The sequence below is a fragment of the Notamacropus eugenii genome, chromosome 6, assembly GCF_028372415.1.
Source record: "Notamacropus eugenii isolate mMacEug1 chromosome 6, mMacEug1.pri_v2, whole genome shotgun sequence".
NCBI classification, from domain to species: domain Eukaryota; kingdom Metazoa; phylum Chordata; class Mammalia; order Diprotodontia; family Macropodidae; genus Notamacropus; species Notamacropus eugenii.
The window spans coordinates 199768863-199796006 of NC_092877.1; the positions used below are offsets into that span (position 1 = coordinate 199768863).

A 27144-nucleotide genomic window follows, 5' to 3' on the forward strand; every position below is an offset into this window, starting at 1 on the left:
GCTGGCTCCAATCCTTAACTGTGCTATGCTCAGCAAATCATTAACTCCTCTGAACTTCAGTTTCCTCATCTGTAGAGGGGTATGCACAAAAGGGCTTCTAAGGTCCCCTTCAGCTCCAAGCCTATAACTCTATGATCTTTGCTCCCAAATAGTTGTTAAAGAAAAGGGAGGAAAGCCTAACCCTAGAGTAAAATTCAACTAAAGAAAGAATCAGAGTATCCTCACAGGGTAAAAAGTAAAGGACTCAGAGAGCTAATATACAAGTTCATTGGTTTCTAGTCTATGGCTATGTTAGTTTACTCCATGATTTGCCCATTATGTAATCTTATTTCCCTCCTGTTCTAGATATTAGTCCTACTTGTAGGGCCACATGGTAATGGAAGCAAGTAGAAATGGGAGTTTTAAGCAATTGAGTTGTTCTTTGTAAGTGATAGTATTGATTTCTATCAAGCTTAAGAGAGATGGAAAAGACAGATGAGGTTAGATATAACTCTTAATTATGCAAGTGTCATAAGAAATGTGGTAACATTTCAGCTAAGAAAAAATTAGAATTGATATTTCATTGTATGTAATTTTCCATGGACTGATGGTATGTATATTGCTGAGCAATGGGGACAGAAAGAGGTGATTGTCACATAGTTTAAATCTATCTTTAAAAAACAGAGAAGTGTTTTTAAAAAGTGATTGTTATTTTGGAGGATCTGTATAATTGAGTTGAAAATGAAACTATCTTGGATCCCTAAATTTTAGAATAAACAGTAATAATTAACATAATAATAATTATATGATAAACTAATAATAAGAATCCCATGAATCAGGTCATGCAGGTGTAGCCCCAATTTTAAAGGAGAACACTGTTCGGTGGCACAGACTCCAGCAGGGCCTGGAGTCAGGAAGACTCCTCTTCCTAAGTTAAAATCTGGCTGATGCTTTACTAGCTATGTGACCCTGGGTAAGTCACTTAACCCTGTTTGCCTCAGCTTAAAATGAGCTGGAGAAGGAAATGGCAAACCATTCCCATATCTTTGCCAAGAAAACCAAATGGAACACACAACTAAGCAACAAGCTTGAGAGAGTTGAAATGATTTGCTCATGGTTAACTAGCTAAAAACATGTCCTAACTAGAACTTGTCAGTTCTAATTTTAAGACTGGCATCCTTTCCACTATACCACACTGCCTCTCAAATAACAGAGTTTGAACAGGTGGTATTGAATTCTCCAAATACACGTGCATGTGTGTCTAGAGAACATGTATCCACTAGAACAGTTTCTGAGTATTCCTAATACATGGTTAAATCAAGCTATGTTTTGTGTTTTTTCCTTAATTAAGCTTAAGGAAGATCTCTTTTCTATTTATTGGAAGCTCAACGTGGACAGTGAGCAAAAAATTGACACTTGCTTTGGAGAGGCGCTAAGTCAGTGATTTCTTCTCTCTAAGGAAATGGAATATTAGTTGCAATGGCTAGTTTGTTTTTATTATTTTTATTACTTATTCCTATTGAAAATCTATTATTATTTTATTTATTATTATATTTTGTTATTTTTTACCACTATTCCATGAAAGATGTCACATGGCATATTTATTTTTAAGAAAGCATAAAGTGAATTTATTTTGCTTTGAAATTTTTGTGAACCTTGTATCAGAGGGGCTCCCTCCTAACATGGAAGGACTCACATACTCCTTGAGTTCGTCTCGTATCTCTGGTTCACTGTCCCCATTCTATTGATCATGGAATGACATTTCTCAAGGGTAGGCTTCTTAATAAGCACACACACTCCCCAGGCACAAAGCTACAGTTTTATTTACTAGTTAGTGGAAGTAGATAAGACTTAGATCTGAGTTCACATAAAGTGACTATGTCAACACTCCCAAACAAATAAACCTCTCCCAGAAGCTTGCAGTCTCTGCAACTTAAAGTATTGCCCTTGGCAAGACAACATTTGGAGGTAGCTGAGATTTGTTCCCCCACGTTGAATTTCCCTTCTATGACTCTTCATCTTACACCTCAGGTTAAGTCTCTGTCTCTGAACCATTTATAGTTGCATGGTGAATTACTGCTGCCTGCCTCCTGTCTCCCCAACACATAGGTATGTGCACATGATGTGTCAGATGTGTCCAAACATACCCTAGTGGCTCAGACAAATGATATTGTGTATATAAGTTTTTAAGGTTATATTTTTATATGGCATTGTTCAGTCTTAAGTTTGGTTAAGTTTCAGTTTCTTTCATTTAATGAATACAACTAATGTTCTTTGAGCATTTGATACATGTTCACCTTAAAAAATTAAAACTACAATTTTGTGAGTGCACATTTCAATGAAATGTACAGTGCAAACTGATAGTCTAGGTGATAATCCTCCCACTTAATTTGGTACATCCTACACAGTCTTGGGTATCTTGAGAATAAAACTCATTCTGTCTCATCACTCCCACACCCTAGGGTTATTTAAATTACCAGGGGGTTGGTTCATAAAAAAAAATCTATGGAGGATTGAGAGACTCAGAGCCAGCTTCTAATTTTGGGGAAGAAGAAAAATTTTAGTCCCTGCTACATTTGTTTTGAAAGATTTGTCCCAAACTAGATAAACCCTGGAAGGTTACAAAGCAGACCTGGGTCATCATTGTGCTAAGCTTTCCAGTCAACTCATCAACTCATCAACTCATCATTTATTTACTTCAATACCTATTTCGTTCCCAGTACAATTTTAAATAAGTATAAGCCATGGTCATTGTCTGAGATCTGAGAATCTAACTTTCCAGTCAATCAAATATTCATTTTAAATGCTGACTTTTAAATAGCATTTTACATATATCATTTGATCCTCATAACAACTCCATGAAGTAGGTCCTACAAGCATGCATGTCCCATTTTACAGCTGTGAACATTGAAGCTCAGAGGGAATAATATATCCTTTTAACAAGATCACAAAACCAGTTAGTGGCTGGGCTGAGACTCAAACCCAGACTCAAAATTGAATGCTTTTACACTATATCACATTGCTTTTCATAGTGCGATGTGAGATGAACCAATTAAATCTGAGATCATTGGAGAACAACCATAGCCTGATGGTAGATGAAATGCAAAGCTGTAAACACTCATCTGGGCAAAAAGTCATGGTACTAACTAGAAATGAAGTGAATGCCAAACAACTGTAAACAGCAAAATAAATTGTGGTGTATGAAAGGAACAGAATACTTAGTATACTTAGAGATAACTAATGTGAGGAATTTGGAGAAACATAGGAGGACTTGCAGGAACTGATGCAAAGCAAAGAAGGAGAAACAGAAGAAACATAAACACAATAACAGCAGTGTTTTTTTTAATTTACACTAAAATGTGGTTTAACATAAATTAATTAAGAGTATTCTTAATGTGAAACAAACACATTCACCTTCAAATATCTGTCTTAGAGAGTGGCTAAAGAAACTGTAGCTATTAAAGATTATGAGTCAGAAAGAGTTCACACAGAATGATGAGAAAAACTGTCAGCATTTTGCAAAGTTAGTCGAGAAAATTTTCTTGATGTCCCAAAGGTTTCATGGAGAAGGTGTTTTATTTTTGGTCTGGGGGATATATGAAAAGTTGCTGACAAAATGGATTAATGTGAAATATTTCTTGATACAGACTTAGAGAGAAAATGTGTATTTTATTGATGATTCAGGGAGAATTTCTGCAGAGGACAGAAAGTGAGGGGAAGATTCTTTGTTGAAACTGCTTCACCAGACATTACAAAGAAACATTATTTTAATGCAAAGGAAAAAAACATGAAAAACTTGACAGAAAATAAAAGATTATTTCTTATGCTTATTGCAGAGAAGACAAAAAGACGCAGCACTAATCCTGAAGAAAAATATTAATAAGAAGCTTAAAGAAACTTTAATCATTATCTGGAATGAATTGAATAATTTGAGACTATTTCTAAATAAGGTAAGAAGAATCATGTACAGATATGTTGAGGATTTGAAGTGACCCAGATTGGCATTGGCCACAGCCAAAGTATTGCAAATAGTTATATTGTATCTATGTTTATTATTAATTCCATTAATATTTGTTTAAATACAGAAAATGAAAATACTATTGGGAAATGAGCTTTCTTCATTACATTAAGTAATTAATATTTAATTAACTAGAATGAAGGTTATACCTAATTAATAGCCTGATGAGAAAGAGATTACAAGTTAATTAATGAGAAATAAATTATTACAACATACGCCTAGATAGCTATAGAGCTCAGGAGGATACAATTAAATATATAGCAATGAGTCAATTGGCAGGCTAAGGAGGAGTGACATGTAACTTGGTAGTAACATATAACAACTCCATGCTGTCATCTGCAGCACATACTACCTTCCTCCCAGTGAATAGGTGGAGAGCTATTGGAACAGAACAATGTATACACGGTCAAATCCAGTTATCTTGCTTCACAGTTTTTCCTTATTACAAAGAAAGGTTCAAGGGGAGAATGCTCTGTTAGGAAATTATTCTGATATAGACAACAAAAAAACATTAAAAAAAAAAAGATTTGAGTGCTCATTCTACTACCATTCTGCTTCTGATGTCAAATTGTAAGATACATCAGTGAGACCTGGGATCCCTGGGGAACCCCTCTACCAGATTAAACACAATGCTATAGAAGCCTAAGTTAACCAGAAAAAAAAAACAAACAAACCAAAGGGAACTCAAAGAAATGATATTAACAAGTCAGCTATATTCCTGCTTAGCATTCAACAAGTAAGAAGTGGAATATACATGGCATTTGTTTGAAGCTTAAATTAGAAACAGTTGAAAAACGCCATAGAATAGTAGACAGAAATCCAATTTCAGAGACCAGGGTTCAATTTCCCCCTTTAATGCTTCCTGGCTACATCACCTTTAGGAAGTCACTTACTCCCCCACCCCAGGCAAACTCTGAGACTATAAATTGCAGAACAGATGCCAGGCTCCATTGGTAGAGGGAGTCTCTTCACTCTCTCCCAGTCATCACAGACCTGGACAAGTATACAAAAAGTGTCAACACTATGACCAAAGTGGAGGATGTCACCTTCTATCAAAATCCCATTTTAGTCAGTGTATCTGAGTAGACACTGTTGATTAGGTTAGAGCCTTGGAGTCAGCAAGTCTTGAGTTCAAATTCATCCTCAGATACCTACTAACTGTGTGATCCTGGGCAAATCACTTAACCTCTATTTGCCTTCATTTCCTCACCTACAAAATCAGGATAGTTACAGAAGCTACTTGACAGGGTTGTTGTGAGAATAAAATGCGATTTTTCTAATGTGCTCTGCAAACCTTAGAGCATTATATAAATGCTTACCTATCATGGTTATTATTTTGGTGGTGGTTGTTGTTTGAAGGAACACTGACTCTGGATTTAGAAGACCTGAGTTCAAATCACACAAGCTTTGTCACATACTATCTTTGTGATCTTATGTGAGTCACTTAACTTCTCCTGGCCTCAGATTCCTCATCTTTAAAAATAAGAGACTGGATGTTGATGACTACTTAAATCCCTTCCAGTCACAGATTTCTGAACTATGATTTAGAGGCAGCTGGTGGTGAAGCAGATAGAAAGCATCACGGCTGGAGTCAGGAATACTGGAGCTTAAATCTAGCTTCAAAGCTGATGTGTGACTTGGGGTAAGTCACTTAACCTCTGCCTCAGTTTCCTCAACTAAAAAATTGGGATAACAACAGGACCTATCTTGAAGAGTTGTTGTGAGGATCAACTGAGATAATTGCAAAAACACTTAGTACAGTGCCTGGCATACAGGAGGTGCTATATAGATGTTTATTTTTTCCTTCCTGTGATCCCATAACCTATAAGATAACCAATAAACAGGAAAATAAAGGGAGATGAAAAGTTTGGCCAAGAAAATGTTTTTAACACAGAGAGAAGAAAGGTTAGGAAGAATTAACCAAGGGAGAAACATATTGTTTTAAATGGAGAGCTACCCAAAAGTGATTTGTTTCTTCAAACTTTTTAGCATCACAATCTAAGAACCAGAAGACAATCACCGGAATTATTGAAAATCATGAAAGCAACTCAGTTTTCAGCAATGTGTTGTCAACCTGTGGAATTTACTGCCACAGGAGGTTTCAGAGACTGTGCTGTCTGGATTTGATGACAGGTAATGACATTATCTAATTATATAACTAATAGCATTTGTATGGATGGAAGCTAAGATCATGATAAGAGTAATCAAATCCCTTACTTCAGGGCTTCAGGCTTCAGTGGCTGTTTCCCCCATTGCATACCTTGACCAGATGCTTCCCGTGTTGCATTGTTTGAAAATTCTCAGAAGCAGCAGGTTACTGGTATGGTTAAAATCGGAGTCCTCTATTACAGAGCTCAATGACCCACTGAGCTCTGGGTCTTCAGTAGAATCTTAAAATTTTAGAATTAGAACTGGGGTGGACCTTGGAGTTTATTTGGAGTTTATTTAGTCCAACCCAATCTTTTTATAGATAAAGAAACTGAGGCCCAGGGACGTGAAGTCCCTGGAGCAGAACGATTGCCGTATTTTTATCTGGATTCCTGATTAGTCAATATTCCATTCAATTCATATTAATTCAGTTCTCCTCCATCATGCACTTCACTAGATGCGGAGAACAGTAAACACAGAATGGTTAACAATAAAAGACACTCTCCCTGCCTTCAAGGTGTCTAAATCGTTAAGTTATGCAATATCTACAAAATCTGTAGACATAAATTTCTCATATGTTCACTGGAATCAAGAGTTTATGTAGTGCTTGTTCAAATTAACTGGAACTATAAGGCATTCCTAATGGGATCACATCTCCAATTCAATTTATAAAACAACATACTTAATTCTGGAACCCGTTTGATACCTCGAACCTCTTTAACATAGTGGATTATTATTAAACTGGAGGAGCAGCATGGGCTATCTTGGTTCAGACAAAAAGAAGACTAATTTAGTTAATGTTTATTCCTCCACCTTTGCCCAGGTGCCTCTCATTCCATTTTTTTATATCCGCCTTCCTACCTTTCCTGGATTGGAGGATCAAGGATCCCAAGTATCCAATGATTCTTTAGCCCTATGAAGAGATTAGCAGAGTAATGAGCTGTGCCTGAAACATCTATATGGCCCTTCTTCCCACGAAGCAAAGAAACTTAGTTATCCCCAAATGTAAAATCTGAAAGGAAAGGAAATCCCAAGCATAAAAACTTCTTCCTGTCTTTCTCTATTTCTGTCTCTCTTTTGCTCTCTCCCTCTCTTCCTCTCTCCCTTCACCTACTTAAAGCACTCATTTTCTCTAAAGCTCTATTTTCAGAAACCAAAAAGTTCTGAAAGAAGGGAGAGATATTAAAAGATCCAAATTGCAATTAATGTTGCCACTAACTCTGTGTAACTGAGTAAGTTCCTGCCCTTTTGCAAGTGAAAAGGGAAATGAAGATTACTGAGGGTGGCAATAGACAAGGACCCAGATATTGACATGATTTCTTCAGATTCTTATTTTGGAGTGAAAATTTCAGGGAACAGATTCCTACTACCAAAAAAAAAAAAGGAAATTCTCACTTTATCTTTTTCAGTCTTTTCAGTCAAGTGAAAAATATTAATAAATCAACAGTTTCTTCCTCCTTTTTGGCTTCCATGTAACATGTGTTCTGATGTACCATTTAAATCTATGTGTCAGTGAAGTAAGTAGTAAAAAGAATATCCAACCTGGTTTTTTTTTAAGCAATTTTTATTCTGATATCAACTCTAATACTTTTACTCTCAACATAAGAAGTTATAGCAATATTCTCCCCAAAAAATTGCCATAGGAGCCTCCTCTTACTATTAGACATATAAATTTGTTTTTGATGGTTTGGGTGACTGGGTATCCTGTCAGAAAACAAAGACTTTATGAAAATATAGGCAAAGCAGTAGAAAGTAACATCAGCCCAGGATACTGCATCGATTCTAATCTCTTGAAAACATGGCTTTAGAACAATGGATGAAGCTAAAGACCTCATCAGAGCTCAGGACCGTAGAGTGCATCTCTCCCAACCATTAGAGAGCTCAGAGCAAAATGAGACAAATGGCTTTTCACTGAGAATATTTCATGGGAAAGGGATGAAGGACTGGACCTGAAATTATGAAAGTTTGTCTTACTAAAGTTTAAACTGAGTAATAGAGGTAAATAAGTGGTAAACATTAAAAACATTTTGAGGATTCTCAATTCACTGTCAAAAGCTGTGATGCTCTATATCAATGGCCAGATTAGCCAAATCCCTGGCAGGAAGGAGTCACAAGAATTAGGCATCATCTAATGTGACTAGATGAAGCTACAGGTAGCTGAAATCATCATGAAGATAGAAGGAGCTAGGTAGTAGAGAAGATGGAGTCCTGGAGATGGAGTTAGGAAAAGCCAAATTTAAATCGTGCCTCAAACACTTACTGGCTGTGAGACCCTGGGCAAGTCATTTAACCTCTGCCTGCCTCAGTTGTCTCAGGTTCTTCATCTGTAAAATAGAGATAATAATAACACGCACCTCCTAGGGTTATTGTGAAGATAAAATGAGATAATATTTACAGAGTGCTTTGCAAACCTCAAAATCTATATAATTCTAGCAAGTATTATTAAAGAGAGCTGTCAGGAGTCTGATCAATGCAATGACCAATTATGACTCCAGAAGACTGATAATGGAGAAATGTTTCGCACTTCTTGACAAAGAGCTACAGAATGAGACATATGGGACATTTTCAGACATGACCAATGGGTTGATTTGTTTTTCTTGACTCTTCATCATAAGAGAATCTGTCTTGGGGAGAGAGAGAAGAGGGTGGTGAAAGTGATACAAAAATAGAATAAGAAAAGGATGAATCACTAAAAAAATGCAGAATAGAGCACAGGAAAGTTTAGAAGGGATCACAGACACGCAGGGTATTTTTGCTTATACCTTATTAAGTTTAACACGTACTTTTTAAAACTGCCTAACGGAAGTACAGTTTCCTATACAATCTTTTTTTATTCTTTACATATGAAAGTTGATGTTTGTTTATTTCATAATTGAAAGAATACCACAAGAAATGGATGTCAAAGGAAGAGATAAAAATTATATTTCTCCAAACCAATGAAATTCTAATCAAAAGGCAGGGACTTTCAATTATTACCACCATCTAATTTAACACCAAAGAGGTGGTGGTTGTTGTTCACTGCATCTGATTGCCTGAAGTGAATTGTTAAGTCTGTGACTAGCAATCTAATTATTTTCTCTAGAATCCAGAGCTGTGCTGTGAAGATGCATTCCCCACAGGGAGACATGTATTTGGTCTTTTCTGTACAGTGAGAGATGCTTAACCAAGGCCAGGGAAGTTAGAAGCTTAATAGAAAAGGACTCCTGCTTTGCTTCCTCACAAACTTAATGCATTTGAAATATGTGAATGACTGGGTTTAATTATAACCATTTTAAAGCCAAAAAAATTTGCCCAGTTCTCTTTACATCTTTGTGAGGTTCCAAAAAATATTCTATCAGGCTTCAGAGGGATAAAAGCCTCTCCTATGCTCTCTGGAATCTCCACTTAAGTCTTGGGCAAGAGAGAATCACTCAGGCATTCAATGGGGTTGTTCTAAAAGCCATTGTTAGAGAGGGTAATGCATCAGGTATAGCATGGCACCCCCTGAGGATGCCAGCGTGAGCACTGGAGCAGCTCTGCTCATTTAAAATGACTTTCACCTTGGCCAGACCTCCAGAAATAGCTAAAACCTGAGAACCTGACTTCACATAGTACATTACTTATTGATAATAAAACTTCAAATTTACAAAGCATTTATTACTCCCATTTCACATAAGGGAAAGTTGAGGCTTTACATTAGTGATTTAACTATGTGTACTAATAATACATTTTTGCTTAATGTTAATGTAATTTTGCTTCTTAGAAGGAAAATCTTTCCCATCCATTAATAGGCCCATGTGACCTGCTTAAGTCATATGGAAACCTCAGTCACATGAGTCAAGGCATATGGAAAAAGGAAGGGGTAGAACAGGAAGGGTGGAATGGGAAGAGGCAGAGCTTTAGAGGAAGTTAGTCAGAGATCAATCAGATCTGGGAAAGGCAGCTAACTAGCATGAGTGAGAGAGATCGTTTGTGATTTTGCTTAGAGAAGCCTGTTTATGGGAAGGCCTGATAATGTGTATAGACTTCCTGGTTACTATGACGGTTTTCTTTGTTGCTATGATGGATTTGGCTTTCTGGTGTTTGAATAAATGTTTTGGATCTGTCTTCTTCCATGTGAAGTTTCTGGTGTATTTCATGATTCAGAATTTCACCAGCATATTCATGGCTGCCATAGTGTACTACCTTGGCGCTACACTATGGTCATCCACCTAGTAGATTTTGAGAATGTTAACTCAAACCCAGATGATCAAACTTCAAATGTGGTAGATTTTCCACTATTTAACAATATTTCTGTAATGGAGCATAATGTAGGTATACAGAAAATGTAGTCATCCTTATGCCTCCATTTAAACCTACACTAAAGCATTCCTACATGATTTACATAAAACACATGTGCAACCTGCTCACTGTACAATTCACTTATTTAACAAATAAAGAAAATGAAGGTCAAAAAGAATGTCCAAGGTCTCATGAGTTAATTGCACTCAAGATTACAAACTAAATTTTCTGATTCTCAAGAAAGCAATTTTTTCATAATCTTATAGCGTATACTTATTTTTCCTTGGGATTATCACTGATGCTCCCCCCCACCAAATACTGGACATTTCTGTACTCTAAATAGAATAGTTTATCCATCATTAATTTTGTACCTTTGGAATCTGCCTCAATTTCTTTAAGCCTTTAGGGTGTTGTTAAATAGGCAAATGTTTCCTCATGATAGCCTAATGTCCCCAGAGAAACCAAGCAGTTTTCAAAGTGGCCTAGTTTACTACCAAGGTATTAGGGAAACCAGGTGGAATATCTCCTTCCTGCTTCCACTTGGAAGTACATACGATGGCAACGAAAAACAAAGCAACACAATGGGATTTGACAGTGTGTGTTGGAAAGATACATTTTCCCCATTAAAAAAGGGGGAAAAAACAAATGCGGCAATGGTTTTCAATTGAACACCTGCTAAAAGAATAATGTGCTCAAAGAAGGAACTTCCAGAATACTTTGTGGCAAACAGCAATCAAAAACTGATCCCTTTATAGGAAAGTTAAATGAATTAGGTAATGTTTTTAAATTCCTTATAGAGGAAAAGTGCTGTCTAAGTGTTAGTATGATTACACTTTTTGTTCAGTGAACCAAATTGCATTTCTTAAAACAGCAAAGTTTCAGAAACATCAGAAGACAGCATGGATGAGTAGACTGATTGCATGTGTAGATAGGAAAGTCTTCATGTTCCAACAGTGACTCTTGGTAGGATAGGGTGCTGAGAGAAATCCCTCCAACTTATAAATGGAGGTCATCCTGCTGATCTGCCTCTTGGGACTGGTATGGGAGACAAGATGAAATGGGAGATTCTAGTAAGGTAGTCTTCCGTATGGCAAGTCCAGTTGCTAAGGGTGTTGGTTTGGGTCCCATCTTGGTCAAATGTTTCAGAGAATCCTTCTCTTTCCACATTCAAGGGAGAACCTGCACAGAGGAAACAAGCATGTAATGAAAGTTGCCCTTAATAGAGAGCAAATACTAACAGAAAATCTTTGGCTGTGGTATGGGCAAGGGGTATGACTTGGGTAAGAATATTCAAGGTATCTTGTCACCTACTAATGACTAGGGTGAACACAAATATTTTAAAGGAGGCAGGGAGAAAATGCAAACAATCCTTTCAAATAGGGTAGATTAAATTATTCCATGAATCTAATTTAAGTACAATGATAATGTACATTTTTTAAATTGTTGGCAAAAATTCATATCAGGTCCAACCATTGTTGGTTAATTAGATAAATATTTATAAAGGAATCCCTACAGTGTTTTGCTACATTTTACTTTCAACTCCCAGGATTTTCAGATACATCACAATAACCTCAAACTAAAATTAATAATTTAATTGTGATGACACTCATGCACCTCTACTTTTTTTTGTTGGTCCAAAATGGTAGTTTCTCTTGGTGCATGAACATGATGGTGGAAGAACTCTCTGCATTGACACAATCTGTATGTTGTCTGTGATCTAAAGGGTAAGATAACTGCCTAGAATACTGAGAGGTAGGAATTTGTGAAGTCTCACAGCTAGCGCGTGTCAGAGGTAGGATTTGAATCCCATGCCATCTCTCTCTGAATTCATTTGTACCACTACTGTCTAAATCTCTATTTCTCTTTACAATTGTGTTTTAATTACAGTGCACAAAGGGCAGCTAGAGAGCACATTGGCTAGAGCATGGGGCCTAGAGTCAGAAAGACCTGAGTTCAAACCTGGCTTCAAACACTAATTAGCTGTGTGATCCTAGGCAAGTCACTTAAGCCTATTTGTCTCAGTTTCTTCATCTTTAAAATGAGCTGGAGAATGAAATGGCAAAACATTCTGGTATTGTTGCCATGAAAACCCCAGATGGGGTCATAAAGAGTCAGACATAACTGAAATGACTGAACAACAAAGTTGAACAGTAGCACACTGGGATACCAGGGTACTAGTAGGGTATGAGGCTACTAACTAGGGGCCTGCAAAACCTATCAGGTATAGATGTGAGGTCTTTAATATAGTCAAACATTCTAGTCCAAATAAAGCTACTAAAATCCAGAAGGGTTAAGAGACTTGTTCCAAGATCACACTGAAAAGTAATGACAAAAACAGGATGAGAAACTCAGTGTTGGGCATGAAGAAGGTACTCGATAAGCTCTTGAATTGAATATATCAACTTTGAGATTATATCCAAAGCCAATAGAACAGTGTAGTTATCATCTTAGAGTTAGGAAAATTGGGTTGGAAACTATACCCCAACATTTACAAGCTGTGTAACCTTTGACAAGTCATTGAACTTTGTATTCACTATACTTTCATGCTTCCATAACTCATTATTTCCTTAATACGGGTCTTCTCCCACACGAGTTCTTTAGATCTTAGTAAATAGTGTCTATAAGTTTCTGTTGACAAAAAAAATCATCATTCTGCAGCTAAACTGAGGATGATATTTTCCAGTGAGGCTGGCCCCCAGATAATGGACAAACAATATATGACTGAACCCATTACTCCAAGCCCTTCAGGTTTTAAAGGAACTATCATACATGATGCTCTGCTAACATAGCCCCTAAAAACCCGTTGTCACCTTCCTACCATGATGAAGTATCAGAATAGGAATTTAGGAGAGAGTCTTCATCAATAAAATCAAATAGTAATATGCAAAACATATCAAGGCAGGCATACTCATCATGTGTTTTTCTATATCTAAATCACAACCTAGGTATTTTCCATATAAATGAATCTTTCTGGGACCCAAAGTATTATGGAAAACAAAGCCCTTTGCGTACGTGCCTAATTGTACCACAATATCTACCTCATAGAGTTCTTGCAAGAAAAGTTCTGTATAAAGGTGAAATACTGTCATGATTTTAATTTAAAATTTAATTTTTTTCAATTATCAAAAAGCAATTTTCTCCCCCTCCCACCCTCTCTATCAGAAAAACAAAATCCTTATAACAAATATGCATAGTCAGGAAAAATAAATTCCCACATCAGCCATATCCAAAAAATATTTGTCTCAGTCCATACCCTCAGTTCATCACCTGTCTGTCAAGAGTTGGCTAGTAGAAAACTTCACCACTGATCATCTGGAATCACAGTTAGTCATTATGGTGACTAGTTCTTAAGTCTCTCAGTGTAGTTTGTCTTTACTATTTTGTCATAATTGAATAAATTGTTCCACAGCAATATTAGAGGTCCAAAGGATCTCGTGCTATTTGTATACAATGAGCTCTCAATCGTCTATTTTTTGGCTGTATTTGTATCCCCAACACCTGCATAGAGGTGATTAGTAAATCCTTTTTGATTGATTGACTAATAAAGTATAACCTGATCATAGTAGCCACTGAATAAATACTTGTTAAGTAAATGATTTAGATAGAGTAGATCCTATGCTTTTCTTCTACCCTTCTGCCTTCTGGCTACTCCACCACACAACATTCAGGTTGAATGGAAAATCAGTTGTATCCGCTTCCTGACCATAGTTTCCTTTAAAAAGAAGTGAAGCTAAGACGATTGAAGTCAAAGGCTGGTGTATCCTTGTTCTTTCTCTACCATTTCAATAGCAATAAGTTAGCAGAACATCTCAATCCATTAAATTGGGATAATCTTTTTTTTTACTATGACCACTCATGCCAATCCCCTCACAGAATATGGGCTCCTGGTTTACTAAAGAGCCCTTAGGAAATACTGGTTGAAAGGAATTAGTGTACCCCAGCACCATGGAATCTTTTTCCTGTGACACTACATGATTACTTTTCATTTTGTTTTTCAAACACCCCCTGGCATCTATCCATGTATTAAACTAATGACTTGCAAGAACCCAGTTTAAAAGAACCAAGCAATTATTTTAATTAGAAGTGAACAAAAATAACACTCCTGGCTTCTGTTTTAAGGGGCAAGGAGGAAGCAGGCAGGGCTCAAAAAGATTCCGTGAAATATTTTTGCAAAGGGAAAAATAATTAAGGCCAAATTTAGAAAGCCCTTGCAATAAATGGGCCACACAAAATGAATGGCTCCACTGTATAGCCAGAACCCATTGACACATAAAAATATAGCAAGGCCCATTTTTCTGTAATACAGTTCAACAGAAATGCTAGTTCTACAAAATGGAAATGACTGACTAGGAAAGCAGATCAAAATGATTCTTTTGAGTCCTGAGTAATTTCCTACTGAGTTTTTGTGCATCCTAATTCATTAATAACAGGAAAAAGGAAACATAGTGGCCTGCTTTCTCTCCAAAATAAAATAATCTTTTGCATTGAGATTTATTGGGCAAATTGGCCCTTTTGGTTTCTCTGTTGTTACCAACCTGTTCCATAACAATTTGATTTTTTTCTGTGAGGCTTTTAATCAACACATACTCAACTCCCAGTCATCCAGGATCCTTGCTTCCCTACTCATTACCTTTTGATTGTTTCATTACTTTCTCGAATCATCACCAAAGGGGTGAGAGACAATGTGAATCTGAGATAGGTCAAGTTTGCTATTTATGAACAATGAAAGTCTCTCCCAGCTCCAAATCTATAATGGTATGATCCTATGGTTATATGAATTTAGTGAAAAGATTTGGGAAAAAAGAATGTGGCAAGAAATGATGAGCAGGATGATTTTAGAAAAACATGAAAGACTTTCATGAAATAATGAAAAGTGAAATGAACAAAACCAAGACAACATCGTATTTGGTAACCCATGAATTACTAAGTTATTGTGAGTGTTACAAATACTCAAATCAACTACAAAGGAACTATGAAGGAAGATGCTCTCCATCTCCAGAGAAAGAACTGATAAATGCATGAAGACTTACGGCATTGCCTGCTTAGACCTTAAATTCTTATTTCTCCCCTCACCCAATACATTCTCCCTGTCTTTACAGCTGGGACAAGGTATAGTTGCAAATTGAATAAGGAATGTAAAAATGTTTCTCAGTAGTGACAACTCAATAAATTCAAAACCGATAAAAAAGAAGGATGCAGAGTATGGTCATATATGTATGTGTGTATATATGTATGTATGTGTCTATGTGTGTATATATATTTATACACATTAATCTGAGTCAAATGGTGACCTTCTCCAGTTGGGGTTGGGAGAGAGGAAAACAGCTCAGAACTTAAAATATAACAAAAAATAAATTAAATTAATTTTTTAAAAGGGGAAAAAAGAGTTTAAAAATGAGGCTAAAATTAGTTGCAGAAGCTTTCTAAGAGTTTCAATTATCTTTGCTCTACTTTAATAAGTAATATTTTACTTAATAATAATAATAATGTTAATTATTTACTTTAATAATCTACTTTAATAATCAAAAAAATACTATTCAGAGAAGTAGCATGGATCAGGAATATGAGGACCTGGAGCTTGCCAATACTACCCATGTAACCTAAGGCAAGTAATATAACATCCCCAGGCCTCTGTGTCCTTATTGTTAAAAAAAAGGGGTCGTCATATAGATGAGCTTCCTGGCAGCTATAAATATACAATGTAAACTTTTGTCTCTGAAAAGAAGTTTTAACTTGTGGATTCTTCTCTGCAAATCTTAATTTGGAACTGAGATAATATAATAAATAATAAATTAGCATTTGTTCATGATTCAACATTTGAAAAGTGTTTTGGATACTTTATCTCCTTTAAGCTTCACAGCACCACTTTACAAATAAATAAACTGAGTCTCAAAGAGGTTAAGTAATTGGCTCATAGTCACACTGCCAAAAAGCGTCAGGGGTGGGATGCAAACCCATAGCTTCTTGATTCCCAGTCCTACTGACAACAATCCTCTGAATCAATCTGTCATCTCTACAAGGAAACTGGGTGTTGGAGATATAAAGTAACTTGCCCAGAAATTTGATGATAGGGAAAGAACTGGAAGTCGGATCTGCTGCCTGTTAGCCCACGGCCACTGCCTTGGCAAACATATTTTTGCCAGATGTTGCTTCATGAATGTCTAAGACCACACTGGGAAGGTAGGTGATACAATAGATAGAACACTGTGCTTGGAATCAGGAAGGCTCATTTTCCTGAGTTCAAATTTAGCCTCAGACACTTGTTGGTTGTGTGACCTGGCAAAGCCATTTAATCCTGTTTGCTTCAGCTTCCTCATCTGTAAAATGAACTTGAGAAGGAAATGACAAACCACCCCAATATCTTTGCAAGAGAACTCCAAATGGAGTCACAAAGAGTCAAACACAACTGAAAAACAACTGAGCTAAACAAGGACTACACTGACCAGTCACGTTACCTTAATTTCTGTGTTCTATTCTTTGAATAATATACATTTAAACTACTTCTTCCCTGAAATTCAGCTGATATACTAGATCTTTCAGCATAAAGAGTTCCTTTTCTGTCACCCTTAAATGAGAGGAAGCTATGACTGCTAAAATAATGTCAAATTTGGAACAGGCTTTGGTGTCTGTAAAAAATTACTGGGAATTAGGAAAGGATGCACAAACTGTGATAAACTATTTATTTATTAAGAGCAATGGTCTGTCCTTTCCATAAATTAGGTCATTTTATCTGGGGAAAGAAATGTCAGAATTAGAAAAGGTCTATAGCCAGGCAATAAATTGGGAGGCAGACAAGCAGTGGTTGTTCAACTCAATTCAAAAAACATTTATTAAATAACCACCGTGCACAAAGTAATATATTAAATTCTGGGGATACAAAGACATAAATTAAGTAATCTCTACACTCAAGGAGCCTATGTGCTATTGGAAGAAAGCATTTATACAAATTAAGTTTATGCAAAGTAATTTCAAGATGTGGAGATTAGGATCAGGAAGGATCCCAGGTACTGAAAGGAGTGATATCTGAGTGATGATATAAATAAAGGAATCTAGAGATTCTACAAGGTGGAGGGGAGGGATGAGTATCTTACAGGCATGAGGACCTACGTGTGCAGAAACAGGCAGGTGAGAGAATATCATATACTGGGAAGACCTAGAAGAATAGAGAGTGAGGAAAGGGAAGTCATAAGAAATGACTGAAAAGATATTCTGGAGGAGTGAATTAAGAAGTAAAGAAACACTTCTCTGAGATGGGAAATGTCTAAAAATTAAGGCCCTTTTGCTTATCTAGAAAATGAGTAAATAAGTGAGGGTGAACAAAGCTAATGGTGGCGATACACAAAATAATAAATGATGACTTGGATGGCCAGTTAGAAGCCCTCATTTCCCCTGCTTTGTCATATGAAGTGAGATTAAAAGGTAACAAATTTACAATGGCTCCAAGGAGATGTCTTTTCATGCAATGTATAATTAACCTGTAGAAATCACTGCAGTAAATGACTTTTTAGGAAAAAAAAATCTAACTCTCTTGTCCAAAAACAACATTTAAAAAAAAGATTTGCTATTTATAGACCTAAAACTAGTATCTGCAGTTATACTAGCTGGAATTGGATTACAAAGGCTGTCCAACTTCCAGGCACAAACTGATCGCCAGCTGGGGTCAGGAAGAAAATTTTCCCTTTGGTGTAGTGTTTCCCTGGTCCGTTATCTAGTGCTGAACAATTCATACTGTTGTGTAGCATTTACACCTTCATTCAAAGCATCTGGCCAGGGCTGCTCTCAGCTCCAGGATTCAGTATTAAATGATCTATTGTTTTACTCCAGAATGGTAACACCTTTACTTAGCTATGTTTCCAAGAGGTACCTACAATGAAGGCAATCAAAACTGTTTCCAACTGCACTGTTTTTATATCAACAGTCTACAAATATATGGAAAGATTCGATATGAGTGAGAAGATATACATACACTGATGTAATTCTGAGACATCTCCATCATTTAACAGCTTGGATTTTAAATTGTTGCTTTTGGGAACAGAAACATCGGGGAGGAAGCATATTGTTCATCAAAGTGATTGTCCCATACATTTGTATACCTGATGCAATTTATTCTTTAACAGATTTTTACTTCAAAGGAATCACTAGCTAATGACATTTCAGACTTGGGAAATTTTTCTGATGGCACATCGAAGCTCCCTCAGGGATGGGATTGTGAATAAGTAGATTTCTTTTTTAAGATCATTAACAGATATTACAAACCAATTCAAACTGAGTATTTTCTTTGCAAATTACTTTTAACTTTAGAGCTATTGAAAAAAAAAAGACAGTAAGTGATTTAATTTACTTAGCCTGTCTATAGATTGCAGCTACATACTCATTTGGGGATTGTATTTCCAACCCCCAAAAAATGTCTATAACTATCCTTAATAGAGATATTTTTTCTAAATTATCATCCTATATCAGGGAGGGTTCAGAAGCTGTTAATGTTTACTTTTTCATTTAGCAAGTTGCCCCAGAAAAAAGAGAATGCTTTATCCTATTGATATGATAAGAGTAAAAACAAAGCATTCCACTTATTTTATCTGTTACTTTAATTAAAACTCTCCAATAATCAGCTGGTTATTATCTCCTTGGAGGATTTTTTTTTTGTTCTTTTATTTAATGATCAAACTATACTTTCTGGGCTAGAGAGCTAATATTTAGGGTGAGAATCACCTTTATTCACTGTGCATATAAGGCCAGATTCTTATTTGCATCAACACCCCGTTGTGTATGTTTTCCATTCAAAGAGCTCCTGTGGACTTCAAAGGGAGCTCCATGCAAGGAGGGGCTAAGTGGGAGTTCTGAGAGACTGGAGAATCAGGCCCACAGCCATGAAGAAACCATGCCAAGAACAGCTCACCCGGGAGCGCCTAGACCATGACATCAAGTTGAAGGGTCTCTCACCTGCCCACACTCCACCCAACTGCATGTGGGAAATGTCCCCACAGATGCCAAGCAAAACATCAGTTTCACTGTCTATGGCTTATAAATATTTGATGAGTGGTGCTTTGCTTATGAAAAGCATGTTAATAAGAATATTCTACAGTAATGGTGCCAAGCACTGCCTCTTACAAACAACACTGTCAGAAGCTCTAGAGAATTTAGAGGATCTACACACACACACACACACACACACACACACACACACACACACACACACACACACACACAATTTTAAGGAGGAAAGCCAGATAAAAGACTTCCACATTCCTTTGGAAATTTGGTCTTGTCAGAGAGTCCTTGTTACAATGAACAATGATCATTCTTAAGTTGTAACTGCATCTAGAGTTGGAAGGGACCCCAGAGGTCATCTAGTCCAACCAACTCACTCACTTTACAGAGAGATGAAGAGATTTTTTTCAAGATCACAATTTGGCCGCTTGCTACCTTTCCAGTCTTCTTATACCTTACTTTCCTACACATACTCTACAACCTAGGCTCTATACAATTCTTCACACATGACACATCATTGCCAAAGTCTTCATCTTTTCACTGTCATTCTCTCCCTCCTCATTTTTATCTCCAGGTTTCTTTCATAACTCATCTTAAATCATACCTTCTTCAAGAGACTACCCAGTTCCCTCTTATTTCACCATTAATAGTACTTCTGCCCTTAAATCACTTCCCATTTGCACTGTATATATCTTGTATACACTTGGTTGTTCGCATGTTGTCTCACCCATAAGAATGTAAGCTCCTTAAGGGCAGGGACTATGTTTTAACCCTTCTTTCCATCCTCAAACCTTAGCATAGTACTTACCATATAGTAAATGCCTGATAAATACTTGTTAAATGACACAGACAGAAAAAAAATCAAAAGTGGGATTTGAACCTAGGTGATCTTGACTTCAGAACTATTACTCTCCTCCCTCCTAAAAGTCACCAATTAATCAGTTGTACTATACTAAGTCCTCTCTCCGCTAATACCCTCCTTTGATGTGTCATTATTGTGGATTCTCACAGGTTATACTAGTAGAACACAAGTCATTGGGGAATAATAAAATATTTCTTTAAAAAAGAGATCTTTCCCAATTCCTTAGCCCCAGTTTCTCCACTGAAATTGCCTTGTAATTCCTGTGCATATAATTATATTTTTTCACATTGTATCCCCTATATAATATAAGCTTCCTGAGGGCAAGAACTTTCACATTTTTTTACTTTGCATCCCCAACAGCTAGTGCAATGCCTGGCACATAGTAGGAACTTAATATATCTTTGATTATTGAGCATGGCCCAATGATTGATTGTATCTTTGTTATCCAAGGACCAATCTCAAGCTAGGCTCAGAGAAACCACCAGATTGGCTTCCGAGTGATGAATTTTTAGCCATAGCAACTCTTGAAGATCATCTACTAAATTATAAAGGAGCCACAGTCCAGGTCCATGAAGGTGATATCCATACCACATGAAATTATAGGTCTTTGAAGTTTTGAAGCATTAATGAAGTTGGCATTATGAGGGATGACAAAGACTGATCTAGGGGAGCCTTCAGCAAGAGAATTATTAGAATTAAAAACTCATGATGTTTGGAAATTCATACCTTGCACTATTCAAGTGTCATACTTGGCCACATAAAATCTTCCATTTGGCACTCAATATCCTTCATAACCTGTCTGTCCTCCCACTGCCTTTACATTTTCTTACACCTTACATCCTCCCTCCTTATTCTTTAATGGAGCAGCACTAGCCTTCTTTCAGTGTCTCAGACAAGATTCTCCATCTCCTCACTAGGCATTTTTCATTGACTGTCCCCCATTCCTGGAATGTTCTCCCACCTTAACTCCACTTCCTAGCTCACTTTATGTCCTAGGTACATTTCCATTATGGGAAGTCTTCCCCAATCTCTCTTAATTCTAATGCCCTTCATCTCTGGATTATTTCCAATTTTTAGCTTGTTGGCACAGTTATCTGAATGTTATCTTCCCCATTAGAGTGGGAATTCCTTGATAACAAAGTTTGTTTATTTTTCCCTTTCTTTGTATCCTCAATGCTTAGCACAGTGCCTGGCACAAAGTTGGTGCTTAATAAATGTTTATTAAATGACTGAGTGAATAATATCTTCGTGCTATACTCATGAAGTACAACCTCAAATGAATCTCAAGTGAAAAAAGGAGCTTGATGTTATCAGTATAAAGAGAAAGGAAGAAAGGTGGCAGGGGATCAAGGTACCAACATGGCCACCCTGGGTTATAAGACTCAGAATTCCACTTTGTATAGTGAACTGGAGCTTAAATTATAACATCAAGCTTGAAAGTGATGGAAGTAGAGAGAGTTTGCTTCAAGAATTTCAACTCTCTCCCCTGAACTGTAGAATAACTCTACAGGGAAGGGGGTGGAAGGAAGCAAAGGGAAAAAACAATGTATTAAATGTCTGCTATGTGACAAATACAGTGATAAACACTTTACAAAACCATTATTTCATTTAATTCAAAAAGAAAGAAATTGTCCATTTGCTCTTCTCCACTTCCCAGTAAATCTAGCCAAAAGGTTTTCATACTCTTAGAAGTGTTAGTACTAATGTGTTATGAAATCTGATATCTCCTACCATGGTTCCTTATGAATGAAGCACATTCCATACTTCCTGATAGAAAGGTATGTTTAGTGCAGAGTTTCTCTAGGCATCAGAATCTCTTGGAATTCTCTTGGAATTGTGGGAGATTACAAGAATGCTTGAAGCTTCCCACTCCCAATGGAGGAAAAGATATCAAGTTTCCTTGACTTATCTACGGTGATAAAAAGCAATACTATGCCACATTACCCAACACAGACAGGTCATAAAAGAGAGTTCTGATAAAAGGTGATGGATTCACTGAAGAAGAAAATGGCAAGAGGGGAGGAGCCAAGATGGCGGAGTAGAAAGACACACATATCCTAGCTCCGAACCCACAGTCCATGAAATACCTGTAAAGAAGAACTCCCAACAAATTCTGGAGCACAGTGGACAAGATTTCTGTTCCAGAGAGCCCTGAAAACCTGATGCAAAAGGTCCGTAGTGCACTGCACCCAGACCCAGAGAAGAGCCCAGCTCTGCCTTGGCCACGCGGCACTGAGAGAAGCAGATCCAAGCGGGCTTCAGGGATGGAATCCCCGGTGGCCACATGGGTCTCTCCACCCACAGGTGACAAGGGTCAGTGAGAGAGTCTTTTTGGGTGGCCAACAGGGGAATGGGGTGTCCTTGTGGCTTAGGTCCCCTCAGGAGGCAGCGGCAGGGGCGCAGCAGACAGGAGCTCCCAAAGCAGGCAGGAGCTTGGATCCATTGTTAAAGGTCTCTGCATAAACCCCCTAAGAGAACTGAGCCCCCTGAAGTGACCTTGCCCCCACCTGAGCACCTGAACTTAATCTCACACTGAATAGCAGCCCGACCCCTGCCAAAAGCCCTGAGGCTGGCAAGCAGCATTTGAATCTCAAACCCCAAGCCCTGGCTGGGCAGATCTGGAGGTGAGGTGGGGGTGGAAAGAAAACTCAGAAGTCAAGTCACTGGCTGGGAAAATGCCCAGAAAAGGGAAAAAAAGTAAGACTATAGAAGGTTACTTTCTTGGTGAACAGATAATTCCTTCCTTCCTTTCTGATGAGGAAGAACAATGTTTACCATCAGGGAAAGACACAGAAGTCAAACCTTCTGTATCCCACACATCCAAAATAAATATACCATGGGCTCAGGCCATGGAAGAGCTCAAAAAGGATTTTGAAAATCAAGTTAGAGAGGTGGAGGAAAAACTGGGAAGAGAAATGAGAGAGATGCAAGAGAAGCATGAAAAGCAGGTCAACACCTTGCTAAAGGAGACCCCAAAAAATGCTGAAGAAAATAACACTTTGAAAAATAGGCTAACTTAATTGGAAAAAGAGGTTCAAAAAGCCAATGAGGAGAAGAATGCTTTCAAAAGCAGAATTAGTCAAATGGAAAAGGAAGTTCAAAAGCTCACTGAAGAAAATAGTTCTTTCAAAATTGGAATGGAACAGATGGAGGCCAATGACTTTATGAGAAACCAAGAAATCACAAAACAAAACCAAAAGAATGACAAAATGGAAGATAATGTGAAATATCTCATAAAAAAAAAAACAACTGACCTGGAAAATTGATCCAGGAGAGACAATTTAAAAATTATGGGCCTACCTGAAAGCCATGATCAAAAAAAGAGCCTAGACATCATCTTTCACGAAATTATCAAGGAAAACTGCCCTGAGATTCTAGAACCAGAGGTCAAAGTAAGTATTCAAGGAATCCACAGATCACCACCTGAAAGAGATCCAAAAAGAGAAACTCCTAGGAACATTGTGGCCAAATTCCAGAGTTCCCAGGTCAAGGAGAAAATATTGCAAGCAGCCAGAAAGAAACAATTCAAGTATTATGGAAATACAATCAGGATAACACAAGATCTAGCAGCTTCTACATTAAGGGATAGAAGGGCGTGGAATAGGATATTCCAGAAGTCAAAGGAACTAGGACTAAAACCAAGAATCACCTACCCAGCAAAACTGAATAGAATACTTCAGGGGAAAAAATGGTCTTTCAATGAAATTGGGGACTTTCAAGCATTCTTGATGAAAAGACCAGAGCTGAAAAGAAAATTTGACTTTCAAACACAAGAATGAAGAGAAGCATGAAAAGGTAAACAGCAAACAGAAGTCATAAGGGACTTACTAAAGTTGAACTGTTTACATTCCTACAAGGAAAGAAAATATTTGTAACTCTTGAAACTTTTCAGTATCTGGGTAGTGGGTGGGATTACACACACACACACACACACACACACACACACACACACAGACCACAGAGTGAATTGAATGGGATGGGATCATATCTTAAAAAAATGAAATTAAGTGGTGAAAGAGAAATTCATTGGGAGGAGAAAGGGAGAAATGGAATGGGGCAAATTATCTCTCATAAAAGAGGCAAGCAAAAGACTTTTTAGTGGAGGGAAAAAGAAGAAAGGTGAGAGAAAAACATGAAGGTTACTCTCATCACATTCCACTAAAGGAAGGAATAAAATGCACACTTATTTTGGTATGAAAACCTATCTTACAATACAGGAAAGTGGGGGAGAAGGGGATAAGCAGGGTGGGGGGGGAGGATGGATGGGAGGGCAATGGGAGGAGGGAGCAATTTGAAGTCAACACTCTTGGGGAGGGACAGGATCAAAAGAGAGAATAGAAGCAATGAAGGGCAGGATAGGATGGAGGGAAATCTAGTTAGTCTTACACAACACAACTATTATGGAAGTCATTTGCAAAACTACACAGATATGGCCTATATTGAATTGCTTCCCTGCCAAAGGGAATGAGTGGGGAGGGAGGGATGAAGGGAAGTTGGAACTCAAAGTATTAGGAACAACTGTCGAGTACTGTTCTTGCTACTAGGAAATAAGAAATACAGGTAAAGGGGTATAGAAATTTATCTGGCCCTATAGGACAAAAGAAAAGATGGGGACAAGGGAAGGGAGGGATGACAAAAGAGAGGGCAGATTGGTGATAGGGGCAATTAGAATGCTCGGTGTTTTGGGGTGGGGGGAGGGGACAAATGGGGAGAAAATTTGCAACCCAAAATTTTGTGAAAATGAATGTTAAAAGTTAAATAAATTAATAAAAAAAGAAAAAAAAGAAAATGGCAAAACACTCCAGTGTCTCTGCCAAGAAAACTCCATGGTCCATGGGTCACAAAGTTAGATACTACTGAACAGTAAGATAACAAAAGCCAAACACTGCTTTCAAAGCTCTCCCATATCTGATGACAGAGACAACATGAAAACGATGTACAAACAAGATGTATAAACTAAATTAGCGATGGAAGATCATAGCATTAAAAAAGGATCAGAAAAGACTTCCTGTGAAAAGTAAGATTTTAACTGAGATTTCAAAAAAGCTAGAAAAGCCTGGAGATTGGGCTACATGGGGAGAGTATCCAATGCATGAGGTATAGTCAGTAAAAAAAAAAAATTCCTGAAGTCAGGAGAGAGTGTCTTGTTTAAGGGACTAGAAGGGAGCTAATGTCTCTGGACTGAAGAGTACATGAGGGAGGATGTATAAGGTGTGAGAAGATTACAAAGATGAGGAAGGTGGGGAGAAACTATGTTATGAAGGGTTTTGGACACCAAGCTGGAGATGTATATTTGGTCCTAGAGATTATAAGGAGTCAACTGAATTTATCAAAGTTTGATCCCTTGGGCAATTATTGAACAGGGCAGAGGTGTGATGTGGTTAAGATCTGTACATTAGGAAGATCACTTTGGGAACTGAGTGGAGAATGGGCTGGAGTAGGGAAAGACTTATGATAGGGAGACAAGCTAGTAGGCTATTTTAACAGTCTGCGCATGTGGCAATGAGGACCTGCACCAGGGTGGTGGCAGTGTCAGAGGAGAGAAGGGGGCATATATGAGAGATGTTGTGAAAGTAAAATTTACAGGTCTTGCAATAGATTGGTTGTGGGTGGGTAAGAAAAAATGAAGAGTTGAGGATGGTACCTAGATTGTGAGCCTGGGTAACTGGGAGAGTGGTAATACTCTTGACAGTAACTGGGAAGTTAGAAAGAGGGGAGTTTTAAAGAAAAGACGAGTGTCAGTTTTAGATATATAGAGTTTAAGATACCTTCAGGATATCCAGTTTGAGATATCCAATAGGCAGTTGTAGATGGAACACTCAAAGTTAGCACAGAGATAAGGAAAACTGGATAAACAGCTTGATAAATCAGCAAATAAATGATATTCATTAGAATTGATGAGATCACCTAAGTGAAATACTATAAAGGGAGAAGAGAAGAGGGTCCAGGACAGAGCCTTGTGCAATACCCAGTTATTGGGGGTGATTTGGATAAAGATCCAGCAAAGAAGACTGAGAAAGAAGTTATATATTTAGGGGAAGCAGAAGAAAGTAGTATCCCCAAAACCCAGAGAAGAATCAGGGAGAAGAAAGTGATCGACAATGTCAAAGACTACAAGGAAGTCAAGAAGGATGAAGACTGAGAAAAGGCCATTAGATTTGGCAATTAAGGAACCAAATTTATATAGCACAAAATCATTAAATCTCAGAATTGGAGAAACCTCAAACTCCAACTAATCCAGTCCTTAATTGGGGCAGCGAAGTGATACAATGTTTAGAGCTCTGGATTTGGAGTCATGAAGTCGCGTGTTCAAATTCTACCTCAGATGTTTACAAGCTTATGACTTTGGGCAAGTCACTTATCCTGTTTGCCTCAATTTCCTCATCTGTAAAATGGGGATAATAATAGCACCTATCTGTCAAGATTGTTATGGGGATCTAATGAGACAATAATTGTAAGGTGCTTAGCACAATGCCAGGCACATAGTAAGGGGTGTACAAAATTTAACTATTATCCTCATTATTATTACTTAAGCAGGAATTCCTACTGAAAATCCTTAACAACTGGCATCTGCTTCACTAATTCCAACCTCTAACAATGGAGATTACTACCTTATTAGGAAACCCATTCCATATTGCCCTATGCCAAATTTGGGGGAAGTTTTCCCTCATATTGAGCCAAAATTTATCACTTAACAATAACATAAGTTGTATTATTGTCATATATTCACATGGTACTTTTTTATTTAGGAAGTACTTTATTCACAACAACCCACTGCTCCTAATTTTGCCTCCTGGAACCAAGCCAAATGAGTCTAATATTATTTTATATAACAGCCCTTGACATAGTTTTAAGCTACTATCCTGTCCCCATAAGTCTTCTCTTC

At 37.4% G+C, this 27144-nt stretch overlaps 1 long non-coding RNA gene across 3 annotated transcripts in view; it reads right to left on the bottom strand.

Annotated features, from left to right (window-relative positions):
- Positions 1 to 3628: 3628 nt before the first annotated feature.
- The window catches only part of LOC140512579 (uncharacterized), a 56243-nt gene continuing 32727 nt past the window's right edge, over positions 3629 to 27144 (bottom strand). For all 3 annotated transcript variants that reach the window (XR_011969842.1, XR_011969841.1, XR_011969843.1), the window contains exon 4: positions 3629 to 11584. This is a non-coding gene — a long non-coding RNA (uncharacterized lncRNA). The remainder of the gene's footprint in view (positions 11585 to 27144) is intronic.